The sequence below is a fragment of the Rhinopithecus bieti genome, unplaced genomic scaffold, assembly GCF_001698545.2.
Source record: "Rhinopithecus bieti isolate Rb0 unplaced genomic scaffold, ASM169854v2 scaffold_9670, whole genome shotgun sequence".
Lineage (NCBI taxonomy): Eukaryota > Metazoa > Chordata > Mammalia > Primates > Cercopithecidae > Rhinopithecus > Rhinopithecus bieti.
Window position 1 is genome coordinate 787,945 of NW_016806180.1, and position 15,603 is coordinate 803,547.

At 42.1% G+C, this 15,603-nt stretch overlaps 1 long non-coding RNA gene across 2 annotated transcripts in view; it reads right to left on the reverse strand.

Annotated features, from left to right (window-relative positions):
- LOC108531512 (uncharacterized) overlaps positions 1-15,603 on the reverse strand; it is a 77,369-nt gene that overhangs the window by 23,114 nt on the left and 38,652 nt on the right. The window contains exons 4-5 of one of the 2 annotated variants that reach the window (XR_001886176.1): positions 11,741-12,879; positions 3,862-3,964 (exon numbers count right to left, since the gene is read on the reverse strand). This is a non-coding gene — a long non-coding RNA (uncharacterized LOC108531512). Of the gene's footprint in view, positions 1-3,861; positions 3,965-11,740; positions 12,880-15,603 lie in introns of those variants that run through there. The other variant, XR_001886178.1, reaches the window with a different exon arrangement.

Here is a 15,603-nt window from a genome sequence, read left to right on the forward strand (position 1 = left end):
ACGTTTCTCATCTGTGAATGGAAGGAAACAATGTGCACCTCATATTTTGTTGGGTGGCCTAAAAGAAGCATGCATTAGCATTCAGCACATGGTAGCTATTTTACAAACTGGGAAGTTTATCTAACATCACCCACAACTCTCTACTCCAAGCCAAAATGGCTTACTGATGTCTGTTGCCTCCCAGCCTGCAAATTAAAATAAAATGGGATCTGAGGAGCACTGCAGAATAATGGAATGCATGATGGTGTGGAGGGAAGAGACCTTGATTTGTCCTAGCCCTTCAAGTGCTTAGAGAATTGAGATAATGTATATGAAGCACTTAACATGGTGTCTGGTACATCGAACACACAATGTCTAAGTCTCGTGCTTCACATTCAGTTGGATAGGAAATCTCATTGGCTCTACCATCTAGATATATTCTCATGTATGTGTGCGTGTGCGTGTATGTGTGTGTGAGGCATGGGAATGAGTTATGCCGATATAGGCAGGAGGAGACAACTTATGTACACATACATTCTACTCCTTCCCCAAGCCCCACTGCTACTGTCTGATCTAAGACATGCCATTTCTGGCCTGAATGATTGACTATAGCCTCTTAACCAGGTTCCCTATTTGTTCTCTACTTTCTGCTGTCTATACTTAGCAGCCAGGGTAATATTTTAAAACATAATTCAAACCACGCCATGCCTCTGCCTTGAACATTCCAAGGGCTCCTGACTTCATTCAGAGCAAAAGCAAAAATCCTTAAAATGCCCTACAAAATCCAGCCTCCCCGCCTCCCAGCCCTTACTTCTCTGAGCTCTGACACACCTCTCACTACCCTCCCACACATATCTGTGTGACTCATTCCCACATTTCCTTCACATCTTAGCTGAAATGTCACCATATTTAAAATTGTATCTGCTCTGGCTCCCAGCTCTCCTGGCTCCCCTTAGCCTGCTCTCTATTTCCCACTGCATCACCACTAACCTACCAGGTAAGTGACTTATTAATGCTGTACGTTGTCTGTCTCCCTGCTGAGGTGTAAGCTCCATAATGGCAGAGATTTTTGTTGTCTGCATGTTTATAGCTATATTCTAAGTAACCCAAACAGTGTCAGCCCACAGTAGGGACTCAATCAGTATTTGCTGAATAAATTAATAAATGGTCATCATCTCTGGAGGGAAAATCTCAACCTCTAAGGGTCTGCAACTCTCCTTTTTCTTTGTTTTACAAATATGGTGGGGAGGAAAAGAAAAAGTGTGACCTGAAAATTTCTTTCAGGTCTGGAAGTCAATTTAAATTTACTAATGGATCAATTTATTCATTTATCAAAGGAACATTTATTGAACATTTACTAAATGCTGAGAATACCAAAAAAGTGAATGCAATAGATTCCCTAATATTCCTAATTTTGTGAGAGAAGTAGCCTTGTAAACCAGTAAGTGAAGGATACTTAGACAGGTGTTATAGAGTTGAGTGAGTGTGGATTCAGATAAAAGTTTCTAACTTTTCTGGAGTGAGGAGTGAGAGTTGGAAGGCACAGGACAGAGGTAGAGGAAAAATTCATTTGAGAAGACTTCATGGAGATTTATCAGTTGAGGCTGGAAAGATGGATAAGAATTTGTAGGTTGACAAAGAGGGATGATATTCTAGGCAGATGCATGAGGTTCCTGAAGGAGTAGGGTGGGGTGGGGTGGGAATGGTAGGCTTGGGGTAGAGAGGGAACTAAGGCTTTACTCTGCCACTCATGGGAATCTCTGGTTTGATATTAAGTAAGGCAATTATACAATCATACATAAATTTCTAATACCTCACTATGATGTGAGAAATTGGAGGTGGGGGGAATAAAATGGAAGGCTACAGCAATGCTATGGTCATCTCATGTGAGGGTCTTGAGCCTGGGGGTCAAGAGTCAAATACTTCATAGAGGTTACATACTAAATATATTACTACTTTGTAATCTGCTTTTCTTTCAGTTAGTATAAACATCTTTTCAGGTCCATCTCTATATACAGATGGACATGAAAAGATGTTTATACTAATCTGTATATGCAGATATAGATGGACCTGAAAAAATGTTTATATTAACTGAAAGAAAAACAGTTACCCTTAATGACTGCACTATATTCCATTCTCCAGTGTATCTAATGTATTTAACAGGCCCCTTATTGCATATGAAGATATCTTATGTTCTTAGTATCTATGTCTACATTCATTGTTTTGATTATACCTATATTAGAGTGCAGTCTAATATAGTCTTAAATAAGTTTGACAGATAGTAACTTAGAAATCACTCTTTATGGTAGACATCATCTCCATTCGATGGACACGAAAACTAAGCTTTAATGGAATAATTTCCTTGCCTAAAGTCACAGGGCTACAAGGGGCCCACCGTGATTTCAACCCAACATATGTGTGGCCTTTGAAGCTCAGCTTATTGGATTAACATTTTGCATAAATACTCATGGACTCCTGTGGCTGGAAAATACTTTATAGTTGCATAATCCATTCTCAATCTAAGGTTTTATAAGGTGGGCTAGGCTCTAACTGGGAATTTAGACCTTTTGTATTTTGATCTCCTTAGTAGACTAATTTTACCCTAAATTAGGGAGCCAGTGACCAGCCCTGAGCACAGTCACTCCTAACCCTCAGGCAGATGGATGCCTTCACAAGGAAACACACTCTATCAGCACCCTGACCCCAGAGGCCCTGATCTTCTGTCCCAGGAATATGTGTGCAGGTGGGCTCTTAGCAAGCAAGCACAGGCTATGAGCTGAACCATTGCTTGCAAGTGTCTTCATCAGGCACTGTGCCTGGTACACACAATTATACACAGCACTTGTCCACCCCTCTTATCACCCACAAAGTGCTGCAGATGAATATTCTATCTGATCGCAGCAGAAATCAGGAATTTGAAGTCTGGAGCTCGATGACATCATACCCTGAAATGGGAGGAGGAAAAGGTCAATTTTCATCTACTAAATGTCAAGCAACCAGCTTGACTGATTGTTTTTACTGACTTGACCAAATCGATATGTTGTTAAGTCATCGTGTTGACACTGATTAAATCAATACGGTTTGATTTGGAGGGAAGAAGCCGATAACAACCACAAACATTTAAGCAGTGAGCATTCAAATGCTTATGTGGTGTACCCTCCAGTGTTTTGGCATCATCAGAATTCCTGTCCATTCTCACATTAACCCTGTGGGTGGCCACTCCTCCTATGAATATCTCCATCTCACACGAGAGGAAGCTGAGTTTGAGAAAAGTTACACATCTTGCCCAAGATTATCCGGGTAGTGACCAGGCCAGAACTTGAGCCAAGGACTTAGCTATTGTGCTCTACTGCTATTGCTAATGGCTTGAAAAATGCTGCAGGACCCAGCTCTTGGCGGAGGTGGATGGCTCCACTGCAATCTCCTGCTCTGCAGGTGAAGGGCAGCAATGGGGCCAAAGCCTTCCGTGGGCCCCCTATCAATAGTGAGCAGATAATTAGCCAGACCACTCTTGCTGTGCTGTCTCAGGGTTTTCTTTTGTTACCTAGTGACAAAAGAGTGTCCTGGAAGTTGCACACAAAGCTAGAGTGAGTTTCTTCATTTGGATTTTTATGCTTCGATGCTTTGAGGTTGGGGGTGGGGAACAAAAGAGCTTAAGCCTGGAAAAATTCACTCTGTTGGGCGCCTCACGTGCACAGCTCTGGCCGATGTGTGTGTTTGTAGATATTTATTTCGTTGCCTGTGTTGGAATCATTTGAGCCCCCTGTGCTTTGAACTTGAAAGGATCTTCAAAGAGTGACATCCTCTCAGAAGTCTGGACACAAAGCTTCTTTCTGCCTGCTCTTCCTCTGGTTGCTGAGCATCACCATGGGTTTAGGTGGATTATCTTTTCTCTCCCCGACTGTGGCCTAACCGTTCTTACAGCTCCGGAATGTCTTAGTGTTCGGTACCTGTCGTGTGTCAAACTGTCCTGAGGTGTGGTACGCTTCAAGCAGAAAGAAGGAAAAATGTTGAATGCTTAAAAAACTTTCATTTACCTCTTTCTTACTCATGATTTTTATTTCAACAAGCAAATATGTAGTACTTCTGAAAAGCCAGTTCCTGTTTAGCATCTAGGATGGCCATTTTAATACTTGTCTGTCTTCCGTCTCCCACAAAGATATATTGCTGGAAGAGGAGAGAGGGGAATCACTGTAAAGAAATTTAGGGGTTCTGGGCATGGTGGCTCATGCCTGTAATCCCAACACTTTGAGAGTCTGAGGAGGATGGATCACCTGAGGTTGGGAGTTTGAGACCAGCCTGACCAACATGGAGAAACCCTGTCTCTACAAAAATACAAAAAATTAGCCAGGTATGGTGTGCATACCTGTAATCCCAGCTACTTGGGAGGCTGAGGTAGGAGAATCGCTTGAACCTGGAAGGCGGAGGTTGTGGGGAGCCAAGATGGCACCATTACACTTCAGCCTGAGCAACAAGAGCAAAACTCTGTCAAAGAAAAAAAAAACAAAAAACAAAGAAAGAACAAAAGAAAGAAAGGAAGGAAGGAAGGAAGGAAGGAAGGAAGGAAGGAAGGAAGGAAGGAAGAAACTTAGGGGTACAAGCAATTTGTCACACATAAAAGGAGTTCTAATCCTATTTCTGCTCAGTAGGAAGTCCAGTGACAGGTAGAGGGCTACAGCATGTGATGATAAGGACAATCATCTGAAGCCCCGGATGACTGCCCTACTTTGGAGGAAGCCTGCTTTGGAGTATTGCAATGAAAGGATGAATGAGCAATTCACCCCCCTTTGCAGGAAACATCGCAATGGGACACACTCTGCAGCCAGACCCAAGGCCACAGCCAGAAATGAGAAAGGATACACAATTTGTGGAGTGTGGCTGTGAGAGGAGGCCAGCTGCAGCAAGAATAGTAATGAACCAGGAGACAAAAGACCCGGATTTTGCTTATTACTCAGCAGTCCCTGCATCGGGTTAGCAGGTGGAGGGACAAAGTTCCAACCTTTGTCCGTGCAACTTCAGTCATCTTTCCAAAATCTTTTCTAGTCTCTTCTCTTCTACCTTCCCCTTCTCACTTATCACAGGCCCACCAAACAGCTTCCTTAAGTGGAGATAGAAGGAGGCATACCACCTGCTCCCATATGGGACATTCCGATTTCATCTTCATCTACATAACAACATTTTTCCAACTCTGCAATGCAAAATGTATTCTAAAGCTATTTCTTGGAATAATTATGCTTATCTGACAGTCAATCCACTCTTCTTTTACAAGGGATCCGGCTACAAAAAGTGAGATTTTTTTTTTCAAGGCCTTTTGCTCTTTTCTGCCTGTGATGGTGCAGATTCTGAAGGGAATGGTACCATCAAGAAGGCTGTCAGGGTGACCTAATCAGTTTCCCAGGGGAGACAGTAGACATCTGTGTTAGGGGCTGAATGTACCTGGGTCCCTCTTAACCCTGTTTCCTTGACATTTAGGGATCTAGCAAGGGTGAATGGATGTCCTCGTCACTCCTCCGGGTTTTGGAGTGAAGGATGGTAGGCATCGCTCTTTGAATATCGCAGCCATGCTGCAAAGCTCCTAATCCAGGGGCTGATTCCCCTCTTCATCTGCACGTCCCTTGTGGTTCAATGTGTTCTTAGCTCTACAACCTAAGACACTGAGGGGTCCTCAGTGCCCCTTGAAGAGTTCGACAACACTGCCTTGAAATTCCCAAAGCCCTCTCCAAGTGCTCTTCAAATTCTCAACTTACACTGCCCATCACAGAAAAATTAAGCAGAAAGTACAGAGATTTCCCACGTACCTCATGTCCCCGCCTCCCCCACCCACACACAATCTCTCCCATTATCAACATCTCAACCAGAGTGGTCCATTTGTTACAGTAGATACATCTACACTGACACATCATTATCACCCAAAATTCATAGTGAACCCAATTTACATTAGGGTTCACTCTTGTTGCTGTACATTCAATGGGTTTGGACAAATGTATAATGACCTGTATCTACCATTACAGAATCACGCAATCATTGCACTGCTCTAAAAATAGTAGTACTCTGCCTATTCATTCCTTCCTCCCTGCAACTTTGACAACCCCTGCTCTTTTGACCCTCTCCATAGTTTTGCTTTTCCCAGGGTGTTAAATAGTTAGAATCACACAGCATATTGCCTTTTCAGATTGGTTTCTTTCAGTAAATGCTATGCAATGATGCTTCCTCCATCTCTTTTTGTGGCTTGATGGCTCATTTCTTTTTATTGCTAGATAATATTTTATTTGTCTGGATGGACTGCAGCTTATCCATTCATTTACAACAGGCCTTCTTGGTTGCTTCTAAGTTTGGCAATTACAAATAAAGCTGCTGTAAACATCCTTGGTGTTCAGTTCCTTTTAATAACAAAATATCAAATCATTCCCCCTTTCTTCTGCAGAGCCCCTTCCTTTCTCCTCCAGTGGTTTGGAGTCTGCTGACATAGGCATTCTCAGGGTCTTACCCATCTTGTGGGCTTTTCTGTGAATGTTTTCAAAGATGCTTTCCCCCAAAGAGGATACTGAAGGCAGCCATTTCGATCATTCTTTTTTTCACTATGTGACACAGATGCACTAATTCTTATAATATCACCCTTGTGCCTGACTTATAAATGAGGAAATGAATCTCCAGAGCTTGAGAAAAAACACACAGAATGGTGGATGCTGCAGGTGGGGGCCTGGTACACATACTCTTGGAGCTCACTCTGCCCAGGTCCCCTTAGGTCCTGTCTGTGGCTGCAGCTCCCAAAACCCTGCTTCTGCCAGCTTTGCTACCATGAGCCATACCTGTAACTTTAGAAAGTCCACACTGGGTGCTAGAGCAGCCTTACCCCGTATGCCGTTTATGTCTTCCTTCCTCCCCCAGGGCAGCCAGTAGATGTTTTGTGGGTGGTACAAAAGCCCAGCTCCCTTATCTTGATGCAGGACAAACTCTGAGATGTCATTTGCCCTCCAGAGCTCCCCATGAACTCAGGCCGAGCCTAGTGCTTCACCAGAAAGCTCACCTGTGCTTGGCCTCTTCCTCCTTCCTGACTTGTACCCCTCACTCTCAAACAGGTTTCTCTTGGGAGCACTTCTTCAATAAAGTGTTCTCATCATCCTAAAGCCTTGCCTCAGAATGTGCTTCTGAGCGAACCCAACCGCAGGCAGAATGAGGTTCACCTTTCTCTTAGGCCCATGAGGAAGGGGTATGGCCTGGGAGTGCTGCATCCTTGGGAAGAGCCCTTGGCATTCAGGCCCCTGAGGTTATGACACTGTCCACAGGCCTGCCACGTGCACAAGGCTGCTGTCAGCATTTCTCTTGTTTCATTCTTCAGAAGGACAGGAACGCCAGATGACTAAAGACTACAAGATATTCAAGAAGTCAAGAGCATAACAGGACCAAAACAAACAAATAGGGGAAAAAAGGACATTGGAATAAATGAGTTCATGGAAGGCTCAGAAAGTAACCAAAACAAGTATAATTCCCAGGGATTCAAAAAGTTACTGTATCCACAAACGACGAAGAAATGCAATCAGAAGGTGAAAGGTTTTAGAATTTAACAAATACGAGTGCCAAAATAAGAACAATTTAGTATGAGGATTGGAAGGTAAAATCAAAGTCATCTAACAGAAAGTAAACCCAAATTATCAAGAGGTGGGACACATAAGAGAAACGATTAAGAGATGTGGGCAGGGGGCGGTGGCTCACACCTGTAATCCCAGCACTTTGGGAGGCCAAGGCAGGTGGATCACGAGGTCAGGAATTTGAGAGCAGCAGAATTTGTATTTTAAAATACAAAACATTAGCTGGGCACGGTGGTGGGTGCCTGTAATCCCAGCTACTCAGGAGGCTGAGTCAGGAGATTTGCTTGAACCCAGGAGGTGGAGGTTGCAGTGAGCTGAGATCGAGCCACTGCACTCCAGCCCGGGGGACAGTGCGAGACTCTGTCTCAAAAAAAGTGTGAAGATGGCCCAAGACCCTGCTATTAAAAGCCAAGTGTTGATGAGTGGATACAAAAGTGCAGCTAGATAAGAGAAATAAGTCCTACCGCCCCAAAATGCTACAGGGTAGCTCTTACAAACTACATCTATTACATATTTTCAAATAGCTAGAAGAGCAGATTTTGAATGTTCCCAACACAAAGAAACAATAAATGTTTGAGGTGATGGATATGCTAATTACTCTGATTGGCTTATTACACATTGTATACATGTATTGAAATATCAACTGGGGGCGGTGGCTTATGTCTGTAATCCCAGCATTTTGGAAAGCCAAGGCGGGTGGATCACCTGAGGTCAGAAGTTCGAGACCAGCCTGGCCAACATGGTGAAATCCCGTCTCTAGTAAAAATACAAAAATTAGCCAGGCATGGTGATGCACTTCTGTAGTCCCAGCTACTTGGGAGGCTGAGGCAGAAGAATCACTTGAACCTGGGAGGCAGAGGTTGCAGCAAGCAGAGATCGTGCCACTGTACTCCAGCCTGGGCAACAGAGGCAGACTCCATCTCAAAAACCAAAAGATCACATGTACCCTGTAAATACGTACAATTACTGTGTGTCAGTTTAAAATAATGACATAAAAGGAAGAAGAGATTGCCAAGAAAACAAATACTTTATCAAGAAAATGACACCAGAAAAACCCCCAAGCACATGAAAGACACAAATTTCTCAATGGAAAGCCATATAGATGAAAAAGACCCATGTCTAGAAACATCATATGAAATCCCAGGACACAAGGGATAAAGACATGATCATAAAAGCCTTGAGAAAGAGAAACAGGGAGGAAAAAATAGATCTATACTTATAGAGAAATGAGAATCCAACTGACGTTTGCTAACAGATGTTGGACAGAATCAGAATGGTATCAAAAACTGAGGAAAACAATGATGACAAACTGTCTAAGAAAGATAAAGTCTAAATATCACATGGTTTTCAGTAAATCACGAGGAGTAGGAAAAGGTCCTTTTTAGCATCCTGTGGCATAGAATGTTGACAATGGAAATGCCGGGATGTGCACATAAAATCGCGCAAAGGATTTCAGAAAGCAACTGCCATGCAGAAAGCCATACCAAGGTTCCAAGATAAAGTCTCTGTCACAAGAAGTCTCCAGGAGGATGGAGAGAAGGAGGCTGTTATTGCAAGTCACTTATTATACTGCAAATTTCTTACACAGGCACATGGTCAAGGTTTAAAAATCTCTTTGTAGGCCGGGCACGGTGGCTCAAGCCTGTAATCCCAGCACTTTGGGAGGCCGAGATGGGCGGATCACGAGGTCAGGAGATCGAGACCATCCTGGCTAACATGGTGAAACCCCGTCTCTACTAAAAAAATCCAAAACCTAGCCGGGCGAGGTGGCGGGCGCCTGTAGTCCCAGCTACTTCGGAGGCTGAGGCAGGAGAATGGCGTAAACCCGGGAGGCGGAGCTTGCAGTGAGCTGAGATCCGGCCACTGCACTCCAGCCTGGGCGACAGAGCGAGACTCTGTCTCAAAAAAAAAAAAAATCTCTTTGTAACGACACTGCAGGGAATTAAGAGTAATACGTATTTCATGCCCGACAGTGCTACAGTGAAAGGCAGCTTTCTCTCTCTCCTCTAGATTCAACTATTTGGGACCAATGTTAGAGCAGGTCCGCTGTCCTCCCTGAGGCCTCTCTGATCCTGAAAGAGTGAGAGGTCAGAAGAGGAGAGTGCATTTAGGCTAGAAATTAGCAGCATAGTTCACCTCTGTATCCCTGTAAGGACATTTTCCCCCCATTGCCAGCCATGAAAGTACAGGTTTTCATGTTTTTAAAAAAATTATTTATGCAACCAGACTTTGCTGAGTAGCTACTATGGACCAGTAGTGTTAGTAGGCATGAGAGGTTAAATACCGAACAAGACAAAATTCCTGCCCTTTCGTAGATTAAAGAAGAAAAATACTGTAATTATCCCAAGGATATGGAAAAAGTATTAAATAAAATTCAAAACTCATTCCTTTATTGTAAAAATTCCTTGCAAACTAAAAGTGGAAGAGAACTGTCTTGCCATGATAAATTACATCCATCCAAAACCTATGAAAACATCATGCAGAACAGTTAGACTTAGAGGTCGGGAAGACAGAGACCGCCCCCACATCACCACTTTTAGTCAGCACTGCCCTTGGAGGTTCCAACTGTACAGTTAGAAAAGAAACAAGAGGTAAAAGAAAGAAAAAATATTGTCCTTATTTTCAGTTAAAATGTTATCATAGATAATAAAAGAAACATTAGGCAATTTATCCAGATTAATATGAGAGTTTAGCAATATAGTTAAATGCAAAGTTTGATGTTATGCAGTAGGGAACCCAGAAAATGACCTAAACATACATTGAAATATGATAAAGGGATAAAAGTAGCCTTATAACTTATAGGCGAAGAATACATTTTATAATAAAGATGCTGTGATAATTGATTGTCCATGTGGACTAAAATAAATTTAAATTTCCTGTCTGACACCACAAAATCCTAAATATATTAAAGACCGAATATGAAACATATAACTTTAAGCTTTTGAAGAAAATACAGGGGAACATTCTGTCACTTCTAAATAAAAAAAGGGTTTCTTAAACAAAATGGAAAAGACTGACATATTTGATTGCTTTAAAATTTTAAATGTACTTATATTAAAATCATCATAAAGCAAAAGATAAGCCAAAGCTTGTAATAAAGTATTCTCATACAACTGGCAAAAGATTAGTACTTAAGATATATAAATATAGATATAAATATGCCCATATATAAGAGATACACATAAAAATTTAAATATATAAAGTATGTAATTATAGTATTTAAGAAAGATATACAATTCATTTTAGATATATATGTATGTATGTATGTATAGGTACATATCATGGAAAATGAACAAATCTAATAGGAAAAAAAGGGCAGAACAAATATTTCACAATGAGAAAGCCCAAATGTCAATGAGGATGGGGAAAAATGAAAATTCTCATGCAGGTAGACCTGTAAATTTGCACAAATCCACATTGGAGAGTAATTTAGCAATACCTAGTAAAGTTGAAATATGAATATTCTTCAACTTAGCAGTTCCACTTCTTATGTATATGACCTAGATAAACGTTTGCACATATGTACAAGGATAAGCATAAAACTGTTTATAGCAAAGCACTGGGGAAAATCCAAATGGCCATTCCCTCTTCATAGATTGCATAACTAAATTCTCAGATATGCATATAGTGGAATACTATACAGCAATACAAATGCATAAAGAGGAACTGAAGTTTACAAAACATGGATAACTCCAAAAAGAGAATGTTGAGTGTAAGAAGCTAGTTGCAAAATGTCAAACATTGTGTATAACACTTATATAGAGTTCAAAATAAAGCAAAACAATCTATATTATTATTTTCATTATTATTATTATTATTTCGAGACAGTTTTGCTCTTGCTGCGCAGGCTGGAGTGCAATGGTGCTATCTTGGCTCACTGTAACCTCCACCTCCCAGGTTCAAGCAATTTTCCTGCCTCAGCCTCCCAAGTAGCTGGGATTACAGGTACCCGCCACCATGCCCAGCTAAGTTTTGTATTTTTAGTAGAGATGGGGTTTCGCCATGTTGGCCAGGCTGGTCTCAAACTCCTGACCTCAGATCTGCTGCCTTGGCCTCTCAAAGTGCTGGGATAACGAGCGTGAGCCACTGTGCCTGGCCTAAATTATTTTTGATACTTATATGTAATAATAGTATAAATACTGTGTGGAAATGCAAGTAGCAAAGTCAGTTACCTCTGGGAAGAAAGACAGGGGCATCTTCAAGGCCCTGAGACTTCTGCCAGCGTTATCATTGATTCTCTTCCAGCTTTCACTAAAATTCTTTTCAGGATCCTTTAATCCTTCATTGACAGTCTCCTCAAGGCTGCCTGGTCCCAAAGCCAATGCTACAATGTTTTAGCTTTTTTTCGGTCATGGTAGCACCCCAGTCCTGGTACCAAAATCAGTCCCAGTTACTGTTGCCATATAACAAGGCACCCCAAAACCTAGTGGCATACAGCAATCCCTTTATTATGCCCATAGATTCTGTGGGTCAGGAATTCAGCTAGTGCACTGCAGTCCACAATGTCTTGTGCCTCAGCTGGGAAGGGCTTGAAGGCCATGAATGATCAATGGCTGGAGGCTGAAGTTCTCTGGCGGAGTCTTCACTCCTGTCTGGCAGTTGATGCGAGCTGTTGCCTGGGACCTCAGCTATTGACTGGAGCAAGGTCACACGTCCTCTCCATGTGGTCTGGACATCACAGCATGGCAGCTTCAGAGGAGCTGGACCTCTGATTGTGACAGAAGACTACAAAGACATGGGCCTCAAAAGAACCAGGTAGATTCTCAATAAAAATTTTCTTAGTTGATAACTCTCAGTAAGATATTTCATCTGCTCTTTCTTTGAGCAAAGCGACACGATTTTATTGAGTTTATCTTTAAAGATTTGATTTCTCTGGATCAAGATCTCACTCTTCAGGACTTTGAGAGAGGGACTGGCCGAGAAGCAAACTAACACAGTAATAATCCAAAAACGTGTAATGTCTTCAGGGAGAAACAGTGTTAAATAGTTAAAATGGTATATGGTAAAAGATTGTGAATAGTTTATTTCAATTTTCTTTCAATAACAACAATAACTCAGGTATAAAATGCTGTGAAGTAAAAGTCCTCTAAGAATCTACTATAATGAAAAGTAAACATGCGTGGTAATTAGAGTTTGCATAGAGTTTCAAAACCATTTGTTCTCTGAATGGATGGATATTTTTCTCAAACTTGTAAGAATATTATGTGCTTCATAAAGCTTTGCTTGTGCTTAGCATTTTAACCAGCATCTCGCTGGAACTATTTCATATCCAGACACAGCAACTGGTGCAGAACCACAGCAAGGCAATGTCCTACAAGAGAAATAAAGATGATTATGACAGTGTAGCACTAGTCTATTATTTCATATCCTACTTTCGATATGATCAAGGAATGCTAGGTTCTTATTGGCAGTCTAAGCCTTTGACGGAAGATTTTTTAAAAGGAGGAATGGAAAATATGAAGAGAACTGTAAAATAGGATGAAATGAAAAGTTGGCAGGAAAGAGAGAATCTGAGGGAGGAACAGAATAGAGAAAAAGATGAGGGGAGAGTGAAGGGAAAGAGAGAGAGAGAGAAAAAAGCAGGTAATTGAAACATGATTATAAAGGGGTCAAATTGTGTCTGGCAATGTTTGAAGGGAGAAACATCTGTCTCCATGTGACAGAACGTGCTTTTCAGAACGCCCTGTGTATTAAAATTAAAACATGACTGCATGTTATTGTAATGTCCCATCAGAAATATTCTTTGGAGATAACAGTTTATTGGACTAGAGAATCCCACTAATCCTCTCACATCCAAAAAAGCATCCGGTGGAAAATAGCCTCAAAAGACATTCAGAACAATCTGATATTTCTACATAAGCTCCATGAAAAGGGAGTCTTTCCATTAGTGACAGGAATTACATTTGTGTTACTGCAGATTGTATTCACAGTGTGGGAGTGATTACCATGTAGTATGTGTCCCTGAAAGCCAAATGATCTGCTCTTTTTAGTTTCTGGTATCAGAAAAAAAATAGCAAAACTGTCCAACAGATAATCCCCAAATCACGACGAGTAATAAATCTGCCTGCTGAAAAATCTTTAAGAAAACTTCCTCTGGAGGGGAAGGAGAAACGTGGGAGGTAAAACCACATGTGCAGAGTCACTGATATCAAAATCGTAATATTGCTTCCAGCTCAAATTTCATATTTTATCCTTGTTAAAATACAGAAGTGAGACAATGCCATGAAGGCATCTTTACCGAACTTGAATTTTTAATGCAGCATGGCCTGTGAACCAGACTAAAAGATAACAGCTGGAAGCTGGTACATTCTGGGCAATTGTTATTTTTGAAAAATAGTGGAAGCAATAAGACATCAAAATGGTCTTTTAAATTCTGTCTTCAGCATGAAGCTTCTACCCTGGAGTGGGGGATATAAAACTCCAACTGACTTTGCTGATTAATGGAAATTTATAATCATACACCATCACTGTTAGGAAGAATGGGCACGGCTTTGCAGATAGCAAAAGGGTAACTCGGTTAACCAAATGGGGAAGTTTCCTGCTACTTATGGCTGGGGAGGCAATGTGGGGAAAAACAGGGGGTGTTGGTTTATGGATATAAAATATGAGTACCCACCCTTCAAGGATTCTATCTCTGGTACTTCCTGACACAGATTTGGGGTTGGGTAGGGAAAATGGAACAGGGTGCTGTACCTTATTTGACCTCTCTGTATTATTATTATTATTATTATTATTATTATTTGAGATAGTGTCTTGCTCTGTCACCCAGGCTGGAGTGCAGTGGCATGATCTCGGCTCACTGCAACTTCTGCCTCCCGGGTTCAAGCGATTCTCTTGTCTCAGCCTCCTGAGTAGCTGGGATTACAGGCATGCACCACCTCGCCTGGCTAATTTTTGTATTTTTAATAGAGATGGGATTTCACCATGTTGGCCAGGCTGGTCTTGAACTCCTGACTTCAGGTGAGATACCCACCTCGGCCTCCCAAAGTGCTGGGATTACAGGTGTAAGCCACCATGCCTGGCCTCTGGATCTTCTTATGAATCAAATGTTTACCATGAAGCCTCATAGTTAATTCTTATGCTTCCTCTTCAAACAGTTCTTAGGGCTGGGTGCAGTAGCTCATGCCTATAATCCCAACACTTTGTGGGAGGCCAAGGTGCGTGGATCACCTGAGGTCAGGAGTTCGAGACCAGCCTGGCCAACATGATGAACCCCCGTCTCTATAAAAATACAAAAATTAGGTGGGGCACGGTGGCTCATGCCTGTAATAATCCTAGCATTTTGGGAGGCCATGGCAGGTGGATTGCTGGAGCTCAGGAGTTCGAAACCAGCCTGGGCAACACGGTGAAACTCCATCTCTACTAAAAATACAAAAAAATTAGCCAGGTGTGGGAGTGTGCACCTGTAGTCCCAGCTAGTCGGGAGGCTGAGGTGGAATTGCTTAACCCAGGAGGAGTGAGGTTGCACTCCAGCCTGGGTGACAGAGTGAGACACCATCTCCAAGAAAAAAAATACGAAAATTAGCCGGGCATGGTGGCATGTGCCTGTAGTCTCAGCTACTTGGGAGGCTGAGGGAGGAGAATCACTTGAACCTGGGAGGCAGAGGTTGCAGTGAGCTGATATGGCGCCACTGCACTCCAGCCTGGGTGACAGAGCAAGACTCTGTCTCAAACAAACAAAAAAGCAAACAAACAAAGAAATAGTCATTGGGCTGGGTATAGTAGCTCACACCTGTAACCCCCACACTTTGGGAGGTTGAGGTGAGAGGATCACTTGATACCAGGAGTTCTGGCCTAGCCTGGGCAGTATACCAAGTGAGACGCTGTCTGTACAAGAATGTATAAAAAAATTAACTGGGCATGGTGGTATGCACTTCTATTACTGCAGCTACTTGGGAGGCTGAGGCAGGAGGATCAGTTGAGCCCAGGAGTTCCAGGCTGCAGTGAGCTATGATTGTGCCAGTGCACTCCAGCCTGGGAAACAGAATGAGACCGTCTTGCAATATATATATATATATATATATATATATATATA